Source organism: Moschus berezovskii, chromosome 17 (assembly GCF_049115385.1).
Source record: "Moschus berezovskii isolate FMDL1 chromosome 17, NW_MosBer_1.0, whole genome shotgun sequence".
Classification (NCBI taxonomy): Eukaryota; Metazoa; Chordata; class Mammalia; order Artiodactyla; family Moschidae; genus Moschus; species Moschus berezovskii.
In genome coordinates, this window is record NC_142476.1 from 28,982,321 (window position 1) to 29,004,081 (window position 21,761).

Here is a 21,761-nt window from a genome sequence, read left to right on the forward strand (position 1 = left end):
TACATAATAATATGATAGTAATATCAGTTCAGTTCAGTTCAGTTCAGTCGGTCAGTCGTATCTGACTCTTTGCGACCCCATGAATCACAGCACGCCAGGCCTCCCTGTCCATCACCAACTCCCGGAGTTCACTCAAACTCATCTCCATTGAGTCGGTGATGCCATCCAGCCATCTCATTCTCTGTCGTCCCCATCTCCTCCCGCCCCCAATCACTCCCAGCATCAGACTCTTTTCCAGTGAGTCAATAAGTAAAGTTAAATATGTTTATATCCTGTGCCCCAGCAATTCAAATGGGATGTGGGGTGAAAATAATAGAACTTTGTATTTACTTTATCTTTTAAGAAAACAAATTTACATTTCAGAGTGGATATTGTATACGGGTATGATAGTACGTTTATATAATTTATAAATGAATATAGAAATACTGTGGATAGGCAGTTAAATGTTTTCTAGGTAGGACAGCCTGATGAACAAAGTAGAAGACCACTATTCTTAAGAAATTCGAATATATCTATCCTCATGAATATATATATGTATATGCATGTATTGAATCTATATATACATATACACATATATGAATATTAACTGCAAATTGTCTGGTAATGGCAAAAATGCAAAATGGAAACGTCCTGAATGTTCCTCAGTAAGAGAAAAGGGAAGTTGTGTTCTAGTCATAACATGGGATTCTATATATCAGTTAAAATGAATGAAACAGAGCTATAAGTATCTACATGGGCAGGTTTAGAAAATGTTGAGTGAAAAAAGGAAGTTGCAAAACAATAAAGACACAATACTATAATTTATAGATATTTAATCTGTCCTAAAAACAAAAGCACTGCCTAGACAATAAGTTCCTGGCGCTTGCCTCCGGGAGGGATGAAGAAGACAAGCACTAGAAAAGAGATTATACAGAACTTGTAGAATTTTCTTTCTTTGTTTTTACCCTCCAAACATAGATCAAGAGATCTGAAGAAATATTCAGTTCAGTTCAGTCGCTCAGTCGTGTCCGACTCTCTGCGACCCCATGAATCACAGCATGCCAGGCCTCCCTGTCCATCACCAACTCCCGGAGTACACTCAAACTCATGTCCATTGAGTCGGTGATGCCATCCAGCCATCTCATTCTCTGTCGTCCCCTTCTCCTCCCGCCCCCAACCTTTCCCACCATCAGACTCTTTTCCAGTGAGTCAACTCGTCGCATGAGGTGGCCAAAGTATTGGAGTTTCAGCTTTAGCCTCAGTCCTTCCAATGAACACCCAGGACTGATCTCCTTCAGAATGGACTGGTTGGATCTCCTTGCAGTCCAAGGGACTCTCAAGAGTCTTCTCCAACACCACAGTTCAAAAGCATCAATTCTTCGGCAATCAGCTTTCTTCACAGTCCAACTCTCACATCAATACATGACCACTGGAAAAACCATAGCCTTGACCAGACGGAAAATATTACTAAATGTTAATTTTGGTTAGTCCTGGCTATCAGATAGGTGAATGTTTACTCTGTTACTCTTGGTACATTCTTGTATCTTTTTCTTTGTCCAAAAGCAAAACATGAAGTTTTTCTTTTCTCTGATGAATTCCAAGTTCCACACAGGAAGCACCTGACAAGTCAGATCTGTGTCTACAACTCTGCATATGTCTCAGCTTCTGAACACACGAAAGCAACTTAAATCAGAGCTTCTAAAAAAATACTTATCAACAGAAAAATAATTTTTCTTATTTTCATAATGCTGTGCTGTGCTCAGTCTCTCAGTCTGTATCCAACTCTTTGTGGCTCACCAGACTCCTCTGCCCATGAAATTTTCCAGGCAAGAATACTGCAGTGAGTTGCCATTTCCTGCTCCAAGGGATCTTCCCAACCCAGGGATCAAACCTGCATCTCTTGCACCTCCTATAATGGCAGGTGGATTCTTTACCCCTAGTGCCACCTTGGAAGCCCTATTTTCATAATAGGTGTTCCTAATCTTACAGAAATGTCATTCTAGGAAGGAGCATGTAGAAACACAAGTGATGCCTTGTGGAACCCAAATATCCTGAAGTGTTAAGTAACACTGGCTATTATCTTGATCTATGCAAAGGTAAAACTGGAAATTCAAAGGTTAAAAAGTAATTTAACAATACAAAAGTTGCATATTGCTAGGTAACATACGTTAAAGTTCATTACCCCTTCTATGTAAAATTACCAGCCTCTTGCTCATGGCTCCCTTAGTTCAGTATTTCAAGTTATGCTCATATAACAAAAGAATTTTAATTACTCAGAGAGAGATTAGCTTATATTTCTCTAACATTTGGCTTCCTAATGGCAGTTTTGTTTGCACCTTGTACTGATCCCACCTCCACTAGAAAGAGAGTGAAACTTAAAACGTTGGTCTATTTTACTATGTGTTGGGATAATTAATTACATTTTAGTGAGGGGAAAAAAGACACCATTGCTTTAAAGGAGTTTTGAGGATTACTCCCAAAATTTGATTGTAGGAACTTCCTGTGGCCCTCACTTGCATTAATAATTAGGAGATGGCTCCCATATTATTGCTTCCAAGAAATCTATAGGATAAGTGTTTCCTGGGTCTATCCAATAATCCACTTATTTTAAGCAGTAATGTGGGCAGTCCCTCAAAGCTGGGAAGTGTGGGGAATAAAACATTGAGAATTTCTATCTGAATAGCTTTCTTAGGTCTTCCTCTTAGCATGCGTGCACAGGGTTTGTAGTGTGGTCTCTTTTCTCATTCCTTATATTGGATATTTGTTTTGTCTTTTTTTTTAAAGTCTCACCAGAGGCTTTTAAATTTAATAGTCTTTAAACTTGTTTTCTTTTGTTGATTCTCTATCATATATGTTTCTATCTCATTAATTTCTGTTCTTTACTATTTCATTTTTTTCTACTGTTTGGTACTTATTTTTAGTCCTTTTATAACCTCTCTAGAGGTAGAATCCAACTAGTCCATTCTAAAGGAGATCAATCCTGGGTGTTCATTGGAAGGACTGATGCTAAAGATGAAACTCCAATACTTTGGCCACCTCATGCGACGAGTTGACTCACTGGAAAAGAGTCTGATGCTAGGCGGGATTGGGGGCGGGAGGAGACGGGGACGACAGAGAATGAGATGGCTGGATGGCATCACCGACTCGATGGAGATGAGTTTGAGTGAACTCCGGAAGTTGGTGATGGACAGGGAGGCCTGGCGTGCTGTGATTCATGGGGTCGCAAAGAGTTGGACACAATTGAGCAACTGAACTGAACTGAGAGGTAGAATGCTTGCTGATTAATTTTCAGTCTTCTCTCCTACTGTATGGCTTTAAGGCTGTAAATTTCCTTCTAAGGATTTTTTAAAGCTAAACTGTACAAAATTTGATTATACATTTTGATATTGTTCAGTTCAAAATATTTTCTAATTCTGTTATGATTTTTTCCTCTTTGACCATGACTTGTTAGAATGTGTGCTAAATTTCCAAATACATGAGAATTTTCTGGTTACCTTTCATTATTCCTTTCTAGATTATGTGTATTAGGGTCAATAATATATTCTCTCTGGTTTTTATGATTTCATTCATTTGTACTTTGGTGAGATTTGCTTCATGGGCCAGTTTATAGTTAATTTCTGTAGATGTTTTGTGTGTGCTTGAAAAGAAAGTATATTCTGATGTCTTGGGTAGAATGTTCTATATTTGTTCATTAAGTACAGTTTCTTGATTATTCTTTCCTGGTATTATATCCTTAAGTTTTGTCTGATTGCTCTGTAAATTACTAAAAGAAGTATGTATAAAAAGTTCCCACTATGATTATGGACTTGCCCATTTCTCTCTGGTTTTGAGCACTTTTACTTTATGTATTTTGAGACCATGTTATCTTCTCTGCTTAAAATGTAGGGAAAAATAAAGAATAAAAATAGGTTACAAAGGTAATTCCTCCTTCTTTTAACAAATCAAAAATATTGCTAAAAACATTGCCGGACAAGTAACTCACATGGGAAGACATTTTCCATGATGACATTTGTTCTGGGTTGTAATGTGTCACTCAAAAGAGGTAATGTTGGGGTCTTAATCCCCAGTACCTCAGAATGTGACTTTACTTGGAGATAGGGTCTTTACAGAGTTAAATTTCAAATGAAGCCATTAGAGTGGGTCCTAATCCAATATGACTGATGTCTTTATAATAAGGGGGAAATGAACACAGAGTTAGACATGTATGGGGAAAAGTTGGCCTTCTACAAGCCAGGGAGAGCGGCCTGTAACAGATTTCCTTCCATGTGCCTCAAAAGAACCAACCTTGCTCTCACCTTGATCTCGACTTTCAACCTCTGGAATTATGAGACAATAAATTTCTGTTGTTTAAGCCACCCAATTTGTGGGATTTTCTTATAGTAGCCCTGGCACACTAATAGGACGTTTATAACTTTACAACACAATTTTTTTTGTTTAAAAAGAAAAGTATGTTTTTTAGCAGAGGGGAAAAAAATAAAACCCTTTCTTCCCTTGATAATGTAAAATGAGGAACCAAGAGCTGAGAAAAGCTGATTTGCTATTTGATCGAATATCCTTTTATATTTTAATAGTAAAGTTAAAACTTTTAATCTGGTATCAGGAGACATTTTTGTTTAATAAACTCAGTGGGTCAGACTTATTAAGTGAAGGAAAACGGTCCCCATGTTCTCAGAATTGTGTTTTATGATTTCCTAATTAAGGATAAGAAAGACAATTCCCACATTTCCTTCAGAGAGGAATGGAGCAATAAGCATAATTAACTCTAAGAAGTTTAATAATAAATCACTAAATCTCATGAGCATAGTAAATACATCCAGGGAATTGTGTTCATATAAACTCAGTGGAATAACCACAAATTCAACTTCAAAGAAGCATGAATTACAAATATAGTATACACAAATTAAACTTTTCTGGAAGTCAAATTTTAAAGAAGCTAATTTTCTTAGCATAGATCTTGGGCCATGCCATTTTTGAAGTGATTTCTTGTTGGAAAAAGAGGGGTATGACAATGTATAGCCTTAGCTCTTCTAAGACAATGTCAACAAAAATAACAGTGTCCTCCTAAAAACCCTTCATAAAAGCTTGCTAAAGAGAAAATATTAAGCTGCAATAAGCACCAGATATGAATATGGATCAAGTGATAACTTCTTTAAGATTACCTATAGAATTTCACAATCACATACACAGGTTGTCTTTTTTTTTTGTAATTAATTTATTTTTTATTGGACACAGGTTGTCTTATTAGTAATATGCTGGTCCCTCTAATTCCCTAAAGTATTGGGTTAGCCTTAAAACTCAACATTCAGAAAACTAAGATCATGGCATCTGGTCCCATTCAGTTCAGTCAGTTCAGTTCAGTCGCTCAGTCGTGTCCAACTCTTTGCGACCCCATGAATCACAGCACACCAGGCCTCCCTGTCCATCACCAACTCCTGGAGTTCACTCAAACTCATGTCCATTGAGTTGGTGATGCCACCCAGCCATCTCATTCTTTGTTGTCCCCATCTCCTCCCACCCCCAATCCCTCCCAGCATCAGACTCTTTTCCAATGAGTCAACTCATCGCATGAGGTGGCCAAAGTATTGAAGTTTCAGCTTCAGCATCAGTCCTTCCAATGAACACCCAGGATTGATCTCCTTCAGAATGGACTGGTTGGATCTCCTTGCAGTCCAAGGGACTCTCAAGAGTCTTCTCCAGCACCATAGTTCAAAAGCATCAATTCTTTGGCAATCAGCTTTCTTCACAGTCCAACTCTCACATCCATACATGACCACGGGAAAAACCATAGCCTTGACTAGACAGACCTTGGTTGGCAAAGTAATGTCTCTGCTTTTTAATATGTTATCTAGGTTGGTCATAACTTTCCTTCCAAGGAGTAAGCGTCTTTTAATTTCATGGCTGCAATCAGCATCCACGTGATCTGGTCCCATTACTTCATGGCAAATAGATGGGGAAACAGTGGAAACAGTGACAGACTTTATCTTCTTGTTCTCCAAAATCACTGCAGATGGTGACTGCAGCCATGAAATTAAAAGACATTTGCTCCTTGGAAGAAAAACTGTGACCAACCTAGACAGCATGTTGAAAAGCAGAGACACTACTTTGCCAACAAAGGTCCATCTAGTCAAAGCTATGGTTTTTCCAGTAGTTGTGTATGGATGTGAGAGTTGGACCATAAAGAAAGCTGAGCACAGAAGAATTGATGCTTTTGAACTGTGGTGTTGGAGAAGACTCTTGACAGTCCCTTGGACTACAAGCAGATCCAGCCAGTTCATCCTAAAGGAAATCAGTCCTGGGTGTTCATTGGAAGGACTGATGTTGAAGCTGAAACTCTGATACTTTGGCCACCTGATGCGAAGAACTGACTCATTAGAAAAGACCCTGATGCTGGGAAAGATTGAAGGCGGGAGGAGAAGGGGATGACAGAGGATGAGAAGGTTGGATGGCATCACTGACTCAATGGACATGAGTTTGAGTGAACTCCGGGAACTGGTGATAGACAAGGAGGCCTGGCATGCTGCAGTCCATGAGGTCACAAAGAATTGGACACAACTGAGCAACTGAACTGAACTGAACTGAATTGGGTTGGCCAAAAGTTTGGGTTTTTCGATAAGATATTAAATGAACTTTTTGTTTTTTGACTTTTTGTAGGATTTTTAAAAATATTATTGGAGTGTAATATTGCTTTACAATGCTGTATTAGCTTCTGCTGTGCAATGAAGCGAACCAGCTGTATGTATAAATATATACATATACATATATATATACTATAGGATATAGTATATATCATGATACTATATACACACACACACACACATATATATACACACATATATACATATACATATACATATATATATATATATATATATATCATGTCACCCCTGTAGGTCATCACTGAGCACTGAGCTGAGATCCCTGTGCTATACTATACACTGAACAAACTCTTTGGCTAACACAACATATCCTGTTCTGATATTGTGAGCATTTTGAGGCTCTTGCTCTTATGTTTGGACAAATGCCTACAATATGCATTTGATAGATTGTCAACTGATGAATTATACGAGACAAACAGTTTGATAAAGCTCCATCTTTATTAGGGCTCATAAACCCAGAACAAGCTTACTGACAGTAAGAAATATACCTGTCAATTGCAAGCCCTTGACTATGACATCCAATCTGATATGATAGATATGTAGACAATTTTGGCTGGATCAATGAAAGTCTGATTTAAAGTCCTTGGGTTTAAGTATCACTGAGTCAAAATTTTGATAAAGGGCCACTGTATGCAGGAAACTCATACAGGTGCTCACCTAGCTTCTTCCTTGACACTTCAAGTGACTTGAATCATAGAAATCTTTCCTATTCACTAGGTATTCCATCCTACCATCTAACTGCTCTAGTTATTAGAAATGCTTTCCCTAGAGAAGCCTCAGATTGGCCTGTAGTTAAGTCTACTCACAAAGCTTAATTTTGCCTTTCAGTTCAGTTCAGTCGCTCAGTCGTGTCCGACTCTTTGCAACCCCATGAATCACAGCACGCCAGGCCTCCCTGTCCATCACCAACTCCCGGAGTTCACTCAAACTCATGTCCATCGAGTTGATGATGCCATCCAGCCATCTCATTCTCTGTCGTCCCCTTCTCCTCCCGCCCCCAATCCCTCCCAGCATCAGAGTCTTTTCCGGTGAGTCAACTCGTCACGTGAAGTGGCCAAAGTATTGGAGTTTCAGCTTTAGCATCAGTCCTTCCAATGAACACCCAGGATTGATCTCCTTTAGAATGGACTGGTTGGATCTCCTTGCAGTCCAAGGGACTGCCTTAGGGAGATATAAAAAAGAGTTTATCTTAGAAATGACAGCTTTTCAGATATCTAAAGAGAACAATCATGTCTCCACCAAGTCTATTTCTATTTACAAAATAAATACATTTCTGTGTTTCAATAAACACAGAGGATACAGTTAATTTTCTGTAATGGGGCTTGCGATTAGTGGGGGCTGGGAGAATGATTTAATGATAGAACTGCTTCTTTAAAGGAATTTTTGACACTGCCTTCAAGCTTGTAATAACCTCCCGACTAATTTGTGTTTGAGCTAATTTTTTCATTCAGGGAGTCTAAGGAATACCTCAACAGGAAGCCAGGAAGGAACTTGGAGAGCAAGAAATAGTGATCTGGGATAAAGGAACTTTCAGAGGACATACAGAAAGGAAGATGTTGGATGGTTTTATAGATTCTTCATGTTGTCTGTCATCTCTTTTCTCACTCTTCTATTTCTGGTCTTCTAAATTATAGGCAAGAAAGATCATTATGAAAAAGTTATTAAGACTAAAACACGGTGAGATGCCTCAATTTAGCCATGAATTCCTTTACTTTATGATAAACAGGATTTAAGCATTGTCCAGGACATCTATTCTTCCCAAACTTGGTTCCTTTGAAGACTCCTTGGAAAAAAGGATGCATATTAGCTTCCATTAATTTGCAGTTTCCAAAGAATATGATTTTAATCCTTTAAATCTGGGTGCCTAAATTTTGAAAGACAAATGTCTTGAGAAAGATAACTGGAATGGTACTTAACAGTGAATTTAATAAATAAAAATCATCTTTCATTGTTCTGACTTCCAGTAATATCTACCTCTCCCTGTGTGAATGCAATATGAAGCAATCTCTCAAACCTACAGATTTTAGGTCTGAGCATTTTGCATCCATATTGTATAATAATATATAGTGAAGTGAAAGTTGCTCAGGCGTGTCTGACTCTTTTCGTCCCCATGGACTGTAGCCCACCAGGCTCCTTTGTCCATGGAATTCTCCAGGCAAGAATACTGGAGTGGGTTGCCATTTCCTTCTTCAGGGGATCTTCCTGACCCAGGGACTGAACCCAGGTCTCTTACATTGCAGGCAGATTCTTAACTGTCTGAGCCACCAGGGAAGTCCAATAATATATAAACAGACTTCTATAATATTTATTTTTGTGTGTGATATGGGTACAAGTTATTTTAGAAGCCAAAAAAGAGACGACAGCAGGGAATCAGTAGAAGTAAATTATGACCACGTTCCAAGTGGCATAAAAACCAATCCATGTTTTTCCCTGTTCTTGCCTTGCCTTTTCATGCTGGTCCAGCTTCTCTACTGAAGCTGTTACTGTTCATTCCTCCAGTCTGTCACCTGTGTACAGCCACAAACATGTAGTATAAATCTTTCCTGTTTTTCTCTCTCTTGTTTGCAGTTATCCTACTTTTTACTATGGCTTCTTTGGTGGCTCAGATGGTAAAGAATCGGCCTACATGCAGGAGACCCAGGTTTGATCCCTGGGTTAAGAAGATCCCCTGAAGAAGGAAACAGCTACCCACGCCAGTATTCTTACCTGGAGAATACCATGGACAGGGGAGCCCAGCGGGCTACAGTCCATGGGGTCACAAAGAGTCAGACATGACTGAGCAATTAACACTTTCATTTTCACTTTCTTTTACTAACCAGCCTCAGCTGGTCAGTCTAAGCCAATTTAATTATGTTGTTATTAGCATCAGCCCCTCTAATGCCTCTTGTAGAACATGGGATTGCCAAAGCTTTAATTATGTAGAAATGATTATATTGCACAGTGTGGTAGGGACATTCCTGATGGATGATTATTACAGAAAAAAAATTATTATTCATAAAGCAAAGGTAGAAAAAGAAAAATAATGGCCCAGAAAAAATACATATTGATTATCAGATGCTAAAAGTTCTTCTTGAGAAATAAATTTCTGGTAAAGTGTATCATTCATGAGGTCTAGAGACATGACATATTAGTGTGAATTCTATGAATATATTTAAACCTCTCCATAAACATACAAAGCTCAGAATAAAAATACATGCAGCATTGAGAAGCTCATACAAACAGCAAATATACAGATTGAAATAAATCGTGAAGATTTTGTGGGGTGATGGTCATGTTCTATATCTTACATAGGAGTGTCTGTTTAGCAAAAATGTATCGAATGGTATATGTAAGGTTTGTACATTACATAAACATTTTACCCCAGAAGAAAAAATTCATAAGCAGATATTGAAATTTAGTTAAAGATGTACAAGTTGAAGTGGTTAGGGGTGAAGTGTAATGATGCCTGACACTTATAATACTTTAGGAAATAAGATGGATTGTTGGATGGATACACAGATATGTGAATAAACAAGTACTGTAAAATGTTAATATAAATAGTGTACATCAGGTTACGTTAAAGGATTTGCATAACTGGATGCCATGTGCACAGTATTCTAAGTCGCCAGCTAGAATTGGATACTTCCATTTAATTCCCAAGTGACATTTATTTCTAGGCCTTATTTTTATTATCTTGAAGTTGTAAATTGTCATCCATAATATTTAAGTTGGAAAAACAACTCTTAAATGTTATTTGATACAAAAAAAAAGGTGAAAAAAAATACAATCAGTAATCTTTCCATCAGTCTGGACTATATGGAAACAAAGAATTCAAAATCTTAGGGGCTCATGACAAAGGTTAATTCTCGTATCTATACTAGAGAAGTTTGAGTCAGTTGCATGCCTTTCTCATTCTAAAACCCAGGATAAGAAAGCAGCCCCTATCTAAAACATAATAGTTTCATGTCAGAAGGAAAAAGAGCTGGTGGTTATGGACCACAAAATGTCCCTGTTCAGAGGTGAGACTGTCAGCTCCAGTCATATTCCAAAGATCAAAGCAAGCCACGTGACCGTGCCAGCCATGAGCTGAGATATGTCATCCTCTCATAGGCAGGGGCCTATGGAAGAGACAGTGAATATTTAGAGTGAAAATGCCATCTATTACAAACTAATAATGTTTCAAATTTCATCATAAATATATTATGTTTCAGTTCTTCAGTATTTTTATATTAATAGTAAGATAATTAGCATATAATAGGTAGTCAACAAATGTTTGCTGAAGAATGAGTTTTTCCATATTATATCTTTTCAAATTTAAAAAGTAATCACAAATTATTCAATGGGACCCAGGAAAAGAGTGTAGATAAGCAAAGTAGAGCAAGGCCTGAAGTGGACTATGGGGAATATGTGCCTTAATGGTACCTTCTTGCACTGGTGTGGTACATTTGCACAAGTGATGAGCCAGTATTGCTACATATGATGAATGAACAACCCCAAGGTCCTGAACCTCAAAACCAAACAAAGTAAAGTTAGAGAGGTCAGGGCCCATGCAGTAAATAAACTTGCAGCTCTAAAAACCATTAGGCTCGTAGTCTAAGAAGAATCTAAGCCTACTACAGTGGGGGAAAAAAAAGTATAAGTCAAGATCTGGTCAATGAAAAAGGTAACATTTCTGTGAAAAACCAGAAGTAAGTATTTTAGGCTTTGTAGGCCTACCTCTGTCACAATTCCTCAACTCTGCCGTGGTAACACAAAAGTTGCCGTAGACAATATATAAACAAATGGACATGGCTATCTTTCAATAAAACTTTACATAGAAACACAGTCAATAGCCTGGATTTGGCTCCTGAGTCATAGTTTTCTGACCCCTTTTCTAGACCATGGCTTCTAGATTTTGAGTGCTTTGTGGGATGATGGGTTGATCCTAGAGTACAAACCACCTTAGAAAACCACAGAGGTGGCTTTAGGTCTCCTCTGTACCTCTCTACCTGGTATAATGTCAAACATACAATAAGTGCTTAGTAAATATGGGATCAAGGTCACCTGTGAATGCAATATGAAAGGGTCAAGGAACCTGGTAAGACCTGTCCACCAAGATTTCTTGACAAGTAGCTCAGAGGGAATCAGACAGTGACAACCAAAATACAGCTTTGATGACTGGCTTTGACTTGTCCTCACTTTTCTCAATTACCCTGCTTTAGATATTATGCTAGGTATTTTTTCACAAGTTCATACAGGATTCTCTTAACAACCTTGCAAGGAAGGTATCTTTTTTCACACTTAATTAGATATTTATTTATTGAAAGAAAGAAAGATTCTTTAAATTCTAGAGTGGCTTTACAATTTTCAAATTTTCACATGCATGATTTCATATGATCCCCTAATAACCCTTTCCCCTTACCCAAATAATGCTCCTTCCCTCTTCCCTCTCCCAACTGGTAGCCATTAGATTGTTCTCTTTATTTGTGAGTCTGCTTCTTTTTTGTTTTATTCACTAGTTTGTTGTATTTTTTAGGTTCCCCATGTAAGTGATATCATACAGTATTTGTCTTTTTCTGTCTTACTTGTTTCAGTTAGCATAATGCCCTCCAAATCCATTCGTGTTGCTGCAAATGGTATTTTGCTCTTTTTTATGGTGGAGCAGTATTCCATTGTATATCCGTACTATATCTTCTTTATTCATCTGTTGATGGACACTCAGGTTACTTCCATACCTTTGCAATGGTAAATAATGCTGCTATGAATGTTGGGGTGTGTGTATCTTTTCAAATTAGTGTTTGTTTCTTTCAGATGTATATCCAGGAATGGAACTGCTGGATCATATGGTAGTTCTATTTTTAGTTTTTTTAAGAAAACTCTATACTGTTTTCCACAGTGACTGCACCAATTTACATTTCCACCAACGGTGCAGGAGGGTTTCACAAGGAGTGTACTTTTATTCTCACCTAAAGAATGAAGATCCTGAGTCTTACTGGTTGAATTATGTCTCCTTCAAATATGGTGAAATTTTAGCCCTCAGTACCTCAGATATGTGACCATATATTTGGAAATAAGATCACTGCAGTTATAATTACTTAACAGTCTTTCTAGCTATAATTATTTAGGGTGAGTTTATACTGGAGTAATAGAGTAGGAAATGGCACCCCACTCCAGTATTCTGGCCTAGAAAATTCCATGAACAGGAGAGCCTGGTAGGCTGCAGTCCATGGGGTCACGAAGAGTCAGACACGACTGAACTACTGAGCATATTTGCATACTGGAGCATACTGGAGTCCATGGAATTCTCCAGGCCAGAATACTGGAGTGGGTAGCCTTTCCCATCTCCAGGGGATCTTCCCAACCCAGGGAGTGAACCCAGGTCTCCCGTGTGGGAGGTGAATTCTTTACCAGTTGAGGAGTCTTTACTGGAGTAGAGTGGGTTCCTAATCAAGTGACTGTAGGCCTTGAAAGAAGACAGCCATGTGAAGACCCAGAAACACAGGGAGAATGCCTTAGGAAGAGAGAGGATTGGAGTGATGTATCTACAAGCCAAGAAACAGCTGAGGCTTCTAATACCAGAAGTCAGAAGAAGCCATGAAACAGATCCTCCCCTAGTCTTCAAGAGCGCATCACCTTGCTTACAACTTGATTGTTACAGTCTCCTTGGAGTTACTGCCTTCAGAATTAGGAGACAATAAGTTTCTGTTGTTTTAAGCCATCCAGTTTGGGTACTTTGTTATGGCAGTCTAGGAAACTAATACACCGAGACTCAAGGAATTTGTCAACCAGCTAGTGTGAAACAAAGTCAATATTAAAACTTATGGTTGTCTGGCTCCCAAATCCATGCTCTTTTGATTACACTGAGGTGAATCCATCTTTATTCTACTTTTCTGTGATAAAATAATGTAAAATCAAATACTGACTCATACTAGAAAAGTGATTCCCTCTCTTCTATTCTCACTCTACAGTATTCCCTATGAATAACCAATATTATCTTTTAAAGTAGTATTTCTTATACTATCTTTAATAGTTAGAAGCTAAAGCGCTGTACAAGTTTTGCCTTTCATCCTATTCTGACCTCATGCTGTTCATATTTTTACTGTTTTTCTTTTTTAAAGTGAACCATCTTTATCCACACACGGCATATTTCTTTTAAAAACTTTTCCGGCACACACCTTAATGAAGATCTCTTAAATTTAATCAAGAAATATCTCCAGGAGATATTTTCTGGCGGCTTCTCATTGCAGTGACTTCTCTTGTTGAGGAGCACAGGATTGAGGGCACGTGGGCTCAGTAATTGTGGCTCCCGGGCTCTAGAGCACAGGCTCAGTATTTGTGATGCATGGGCTTAGTTGCTCTGTGGCATGTGGGATCTTCCCAGATCAGAGATTGAACCAATGTCTCCTACATTGGCAGGTGGATTCTTTACCACTGAACAACCAGGGAAGCTCCCCGCTCTCCTATTTTCTGAAGGAGAAACTCAAGTTCAGAGAAGGTTAAGAAATTACTTAAGATCAGAGCTAGTAGTGGGAAGACACAGGGTCTCAAAGCCCAGGCACTGGTGTGGCTAGAGCTGTCGGATGAGGTATTGACAGAAGCTCCAGAAGTGAATCTCTGAAGATCTGTGCATGGTTACAAGATCCAAGTCCTGTAAGTGTTAGACGTGACAAAGAGAATGGAGAGGTAAGGATTTTTTCCTTAAAGTAGAGAGGATGGAAAGACAAGTATTAGTGACATGATTGTGGGTAAGAGTTGGAGGCAATAGCCTGGGTACCAAGCATTGTACAGTTTCAAGTGTGTGGACACTGTATCTCGACAGAAGTTTACATAGTAAAAGGTAGTGGTAATAACTTTTAAGAAAAAAGATGAAAGCTAGTGTGTGGTAGAGCCAATATTCCCCCAGGTCCATCTGACTCCAAAGACTATGCCTTGCATCTTCAGTTTACCCTCATCACATTTTCCATATTCATGTGTATCACTAAATCCTTGCCTCTCATTTTCAAAATTGGCCAGATGTATTATTGTGAAGTATGCAGAAATCCTGTCAAGGATCCTTTTATCTTTTTTTATCATTTGGCAAACTTTAACAAGACCTTGTGCAATATTTCTCTTTTCCGACATTCTTTAAAACTGGGATGGCCCTTCTCCTACATGAGACCTAGGCCTCCATCTGGGCTCTCGATCACGCTCCTTGCAGTCTCTTCAGGGATATTCCTCTGTCTCAGATCTCTAGCTTTCATCACTCCCTCCTCCTCTGCTGTATCCTCTCTGCTCACTAACATTCTCGCTTTTAAAACATCTATCCCTTATCCTCCTACCTACCCCTCAGGTCACCCCCCAAAGGCCATCTTTCCATCTTTTTATTCTCAGCCATGGACAGGAAAGTGTAGTTTACAGTTGTCCACTACATTTCCTGAAAGCACTGCAGTCAGACTTTGCCCCCACCTTCCACTGAAACTGCTCTAAGATTACAAAAGCCTCTTCTATATCAGAGCCAATGCGTGCTATGAGGTCATTACCCTACTCCATTTCTCTGCTGCTTGGACAGTTTTTGTCATACCATTATGCTAAAAACCCTCCCCTCCCTCAGTCTCTGAAATACTGCGTTCATTTACACTCCTTTCTCCCCTCTTATTCTGTCTTCTAACATGGCCCACTGCTTGTCTCTCATTTCATGCTGTCCTGAGAATTCTTCCTCTCTGAAAATTTCAACCAACGCTCTAATGCTGAACTATGCGCCAGAACTCTATAGCTGAGCCTGTCCCCATCTGACCTCCTCTTCAGTATTTTCAAAGGACTTATTTTCTCTTAAGATGAGTTTGGAAGAAAAAGTAGAAATTTGCTGTCAGACTCACAAACTAGAGAGAGAGTATTCCAGGGAGGCAGCTGCCAAACGATATGCAGAAAGAAGGAAGGGAAACTTTAGTAGAGATTGAGAGGACCGCCATCAGTTCAGTCACGATGCAGTGTGCAGGGAACCGCTGGGGGCAGGGTTGGGAGGAGAGAAGAGAGGAGGCCAGGCGGGTAGGCAGAGGTCAAACGAAAGGAAGGATCTTATACGCCATGCACATTGCTTCAGATTTTGCCCGTGTGGATGGTGAACTGTTGTATTTGGAGCAGAAGAGTTCCATGATTGGCTCTGAATTCTGAAAAGCTCATTTTGTTGGGAGAGTGGAAACAGGATGAGACTAGAGGCAGGAGGCCGAAGAAGCTGTGCTAATAATCCGAGGAGAGATGATACTGGAGTGAACCAGGGCCATAGAAATATTTCGGAAGAGTAGGGACAATGGTCGTTTCTAAAGTGAAATCGAGAGAATTTAGTGATTAATCAATTCAAAGGGTACCTAGAAGGTAGACTATAGGATAGTGAGGTTTCTAGTTTAGATGAGAAAATATTTATCATGATGGGTTATAGGAAGTAAAGTAGATTTATTGGACAGCACTCATGTACCAAACAGATTTATATTTTCCCCATGCTAGGCACTGTGCAAAGCTCTAGAATGATTTCCATTTTGAATATTTTTGTGATACTTTGAAACATTTAGGCTTGAGGTGTCTAGGAAACAGAGAGAAAGACATCTAAAACTCAGGAGGCAGATCTCCATTGTGTTGCTATTATTAAGTGTTGTGACATGGGTTCTTGTGGCTATATTTTGTCCCAATGCCTAATTAGCTTCCCCGATAGCTCAGTGGGTAAAGAATCAGGAGATGCAGGTTCAATCCCTGGCTTAGAAAGGTCCCCTGGAGAAGGAAATGTCAACCCATTCCAGTATTCTTGCCTGAAAAATCCATGGACAGAGCAGCCTGGTGAGCAAAGGGTCACAAAGAGTCGGACATGACTGAGCAACCGAGCATGCACGCCTAATTAGCTATACAGTCTGAAAGATATTAGTGAAATGAGAATTAGTTGAAATCTACCATAATCCTATGCCATGTTATTCATATTACTTAAAAAATAATACCCTGTCAATTTGCTTTCTTGTATGTTTAACGTAATTTTCCAAGAAACAACACATGCAATTGCATAATTGAGCCATGTAGGAATGATTTCTGAGACACTGATACAGAATCAAAGGTTAAAAAATCCTCTTCATAAGCATTTTTATCACTCTCAAAGAAATTGCTGTCTTCACCATACTTTAGTGGTGTCCTTTGACTTTACAAGAGCATTTTATATACGATGACTACATTTATATTGATGACAACCTTATGAATAAGTACAATCCTTTTGGGAAATGGGAAAAATTTAGAAAGAGCTTAAATATATGCATATCTTTTGACCCAGTAATTCAACATTTGGAAAATTATAAGGAAATAGTCCAAGCAATAGAAGAAAGCTATATACATCATGATGTTTGTCACAGCTTTATTTATAATTTTTAAAGAAAAAGAAGCAACCTTGGTGTCCTTGGGAGTAAATTAGTGTTTATATACATGTGACCATTAAAATTATGCTTAGAAACATGATAGACATTCAAAATGCATATAATAGAATGGTAAGAGGAAAAAAAATAGGGAGAAAAATTTTAAATAAACTATAATTACAATTATATAAAAAATACCCAGAAAAAATAATGGGAGTAAATTTGCCAATATACCAACAACAGTTATATTTGAATGAGGAAATTAGGGGTTATTATTTCTATTTTTCCAATTTATCTGTGTATCAGACATTGATCATTTTTGCTTTCCTGGTAACCACTTGCTCTTTTTCTGATTACATGTGCCCTGAATCTTCTTAGGGAATCACTCGTTCCTTCTCTGAGTTTAAGTGGTTTCAGTGAGGTTTCAGTAAGGTTTCAGAGAGGTTGACACCACAGGAATATAGCCCAAGCCAAGATCATCAGAGGCAAATAGATTAAATTCTAGAAGGGTTTTTTTTTTTTAAACCTTTTGAAAAGGATGCAGGTTCCTTCCATTGCGAATTGCTAAGAGGATAAGAAGTAAGTCTGGAGTTGTGGACAGCTATTTTGTCACCAGGAAGTAGAAGAGGTCCAGGGAAGGGGTTTTAAATTACCACCCACCTACGCGGACTTCCCAGGTGGAGCTAGAGGTAAATAACCCATTTGCCAATGCAGGAGATTTAAGAGACACAGGTCTGATACCTGGGCCAGGAAGATCCCCTGGAGGAGGACACAGCAATGCACTCCAGTGTTCCTGTATGGAGAATCCCATGGACAGAGGAGCCTGGCTGGCTATAGTCCATAGGTTGCAAAGAGTTGGACATGACTGATGAAACTTAGTATGCACATGGCACAGAGAAGTGGAAGAAAAAACCACTAAGAGATGTTTCAACTAATGACTTTGAACCCAACTTGATTAATAGTACCTTCTCTCTTGGGCAAGGGTAAAGAGCAAAAAAAAAAGTGGTAGAAGAGAGACTAGGAGGGTAGACAATCAGCCAGAAGCTGCCTTTTCCCTAATCAAATGTTGTTGAGCATTTGTAATATGGCTAGGACATCTAAGAAACTGAATTTTTAAATTTATTTAATTTTAATTAATTTAAAATTTAAAGCTATAGTATTTTTCCATGAAATACGGTTTTATTGTTTTGATAGGATCATATTTCACTTTAAACACTGTGTTGTCTCATATATTATCATATTAGAGTGTATCAGGCATGTGCATCTTTTAATATACATAAGCACATCACTGAAAAAGTTGGTGCTGAACTGTTGATTCAGTTTGAATGATTTTTGTTTATGTAGCAGTGTAACATTATAATGCATTTATTTTAATATTTTATGCAGCTTGAGTTCTGGTAGTATATATGTAAATTATAATCCTTAACTAAATAGAAATACATATTATTTTCATTATAATGTGACTAAATTATTTTTACAAATTAAAAAATAAGCATGGGCAGATTTTTAAGTTAAAAATGAAGGCAGAATAGTAATGTAGATGCAAATGGAAATATAGAAGCTAAGACTGCATCCAGTACAGTAAGAAAAAATGTTGAAAGAAGGTGTGTTGCAAATTTTACAGTGAATTGCAATTTGCTGAACATATTTTTAAAAATAAGATAATAAAATGGATATTTTCGCCAAGCATATAATAAATTTGATCAATAGTCAAAAGAGACTCAATGAACTTTCTTGCTTAAAATCAAAATTAAATGACCTATGAAAATGTTTTTAATGATTTTTAATAGGAGTTGAGCTTGTAGTGTTGGTCAGCTATAAGACAACTTGGCACTCCCCCCCCCCAACACACCTAGATGGAGAGATGGTAGGTAAAAGAAGTTATTATTTGTTATGGGAATTTTGTGAGAAAATTATTAATAAAAGAATAAAAAGTATTTTACAAAAAGTAAAATATCTACTTTTCCAGTGAGTCAACTCGTTGCATGAGGTGGCCAAAGTATTGCAGTTTCAGCCTTAGCATCAGTCCTTCCAATGAACACTCAGGATCGATCTCCCTTAGAATGGACTGGTTGGATCTCCTTGAGGTACAAGGGACTCTCAAGAGTCTTCTCCAACACCACAGTTCAAAAGTATCAATTCTTCGGCGATCAGCTTTCTTCACAGTCCAACTCTCACATCCATACATGACCACGGGAAAAACCATAGCCTTGACTAGACGGACCTTTGGTTGGGGGCGGGAGGAGAAGGGGACGACAGAGAATGAGATGGCTGGATGGCATCACCGACTCTGTGGACATAAGTTTGAGTGAACTCTGGGAGTTGGTGATGGACAGGGAGGCCTGGCGTGCTGTGATTCATGGGGTCGCGGAGAGTCGGACATGACTGAACGACTGAACTGAACTGAAAATATCTACAGTTAACCCATCAACAATTTTCCATAAAATACAAAACCTTTCTAACAATATCAAAGATTAATTGATTCAAAGTTGGGAAAATTGCCAGAGATAAACAGTTAATTGCTCTGCTCCTCTGTGTGATATATATTGAAAATATTTGTAGTTAGTTATCACAAGCAAACTATGTAAAGTATCATGATAAAATTAGTGTTTTTCAGTGTATATGAACAAATGCTTATAATTTATTGCTTATTTATGGAATGTTGAAAGAAATAGGAGATAATAAAGGTAATGATTTTTATGTTCTTTGCATATTTACTGAGTAACAAAGTTTTATAAAAATTTACTGTACCATTGGGCTTCCCAGGTGGCGCAGTGGTAAAGAATTTGCCTGCCAATTCAGGATATGCAAGAGACTTGGTTTCAATGCCTGGGTCGGGAAGACCCTCTGGAATAGGAAATGGCAACCCACTCCAGTATTCTTGCCTGGAAATTTCCATGGACAGAGGAGCCTGGTGGGCCACCAACCATGGGGTCGCAAAGAGTCAGACAAAACTGAGCAATGAGTGTGTGTGCGCACACACACACACACACACACACACTACCATTACTCCAATTTTTCTGAAACCAAAGGGATGCTTGACAAATATTCAATAATCAAAGGTAAATATGGCAGTGCATTACTTACAATTTCTCACTATTATACATAGAAACATCTAAATTTGAAGCTCTAAGGAAAAGAGAAACACACATAAGTCCTAGATAGTCAGGTATTGAGGTTGAAATTTAAACTTTTCATAGCACAAATGGATAATAATGACTCTTACAGTTTCTCTAATATGAGCCAAAAGCCACACATTTTAGTCATGATTGGCAGTGTTATATGTTAGCTACAAAAATTACCAGGAAAATTTGAATAATGGTTTGTTAATATTTATCCATTTATGCTGCTTTTCAATTTACTTAAAATTTCTTTGACTCTGATGCTAATAATACAAGAATTAGTGAGTTTGCTTAACTTGGACAAACATAGTTTTGACCCTGAAATACATTTGTTTCAAAGTCAAAGCAATTCTTCACAAAGGGTGAAAAAGTTTTTAAAATATGAATGAAGGTTTAAAAGGGATATGACGTTCTGATACTTGATTCAGTTATTAGAAAACTTTAAAATATGTTCCAAACATCTTGGGTGTATAAATGTAGTTTCTCAACCGTAAATTTTATGAAGTCTAACTATAAACCAAGGATTTGTGATGAAAATTTAGTGTGTGCATTGAGATGTACTGTAAATGTAAAATACATATCAGATTTCAAAGACTTCATATGATAAGAAGAATGAAAGATATTTCAATATTTTAAAATATTAATTACGTGTTGACATGGTTATTTGAAATATATTGGCCAAATAAAATATTATTAAAGTTAATTTATATATGTTTATTTTACTTATTTAATGTGACTACTAGAAAGTTTAAAGTTACATAAGTGGATTGCATTAAATTTCTGTTGGGCAGTGCTGGGCTGGAATATCAGGTGTATGCATGGCTGTTTCTCCCATGGACCGATAGCTCTTTGAGGATGGATACTGCAGCTTGCTGATCCTTTCCTTGCTATACATTATCTTCATGTAATGCTGTACTTTCATATAGTGGATAATCAAATAAACGTTTGCTAAATTTAATTTCATTTGGAACAAGACAATACATTATGTTATGAGGAACTCTTCTCATCTTATGGATTTTTAGAACATTACTAGCAATGGAGAAGGCAATGGCACCCCACTCCAGTACTCTTGCCTGGAAAAGCCCATGGACGGAGGAGCCTGTTAGGCTGCAGTCCAAGGGGTTGCTAAGAGTCGGACACAACTGAGCAACTTCACTTTCACTTTTTACTTTCATGCATTGGAGAAGGAAATGGCAACCCACTCCAGTGTTCTTGCCTGGAGAATCCCAGGGACGGGGGAGCCTGGTGGGGTGCCGTCTATGGGGTCGCACAGAGTCGGACACGACTGAAGCGACTTAACAGCAACAGCAGCAGCAATGACTATGGAGAAGGCAATGGCAAGCCACTCCAGTACTCTTGCCTGGAAAATCCCATGGATGGAGGAGCCTGGTAGGCTGCAGTCCGTGGGGTCACTAAGGGTCGGACATGACTGAGCGACTTCATTTTCACTTTTCACTTTCACACATTGGAGAAGGAAATGGCAGCCCGCTCCAGTGTTCTTGCCTGGAGAATCCCAGGGACGGGGGAGCCTGGTGGGCTTCCGTCTATGGGGTCACACAGAGTCAGACACGACTGAAGTGACTTAGCAGAAGCAGCAGCAGCAGCAATGACTATTTAGGTTTTATTTTTTCAACCAGAGGGATCTAGCGTATTTCACATTTTCTCTCTTCCCTTATGTGCCA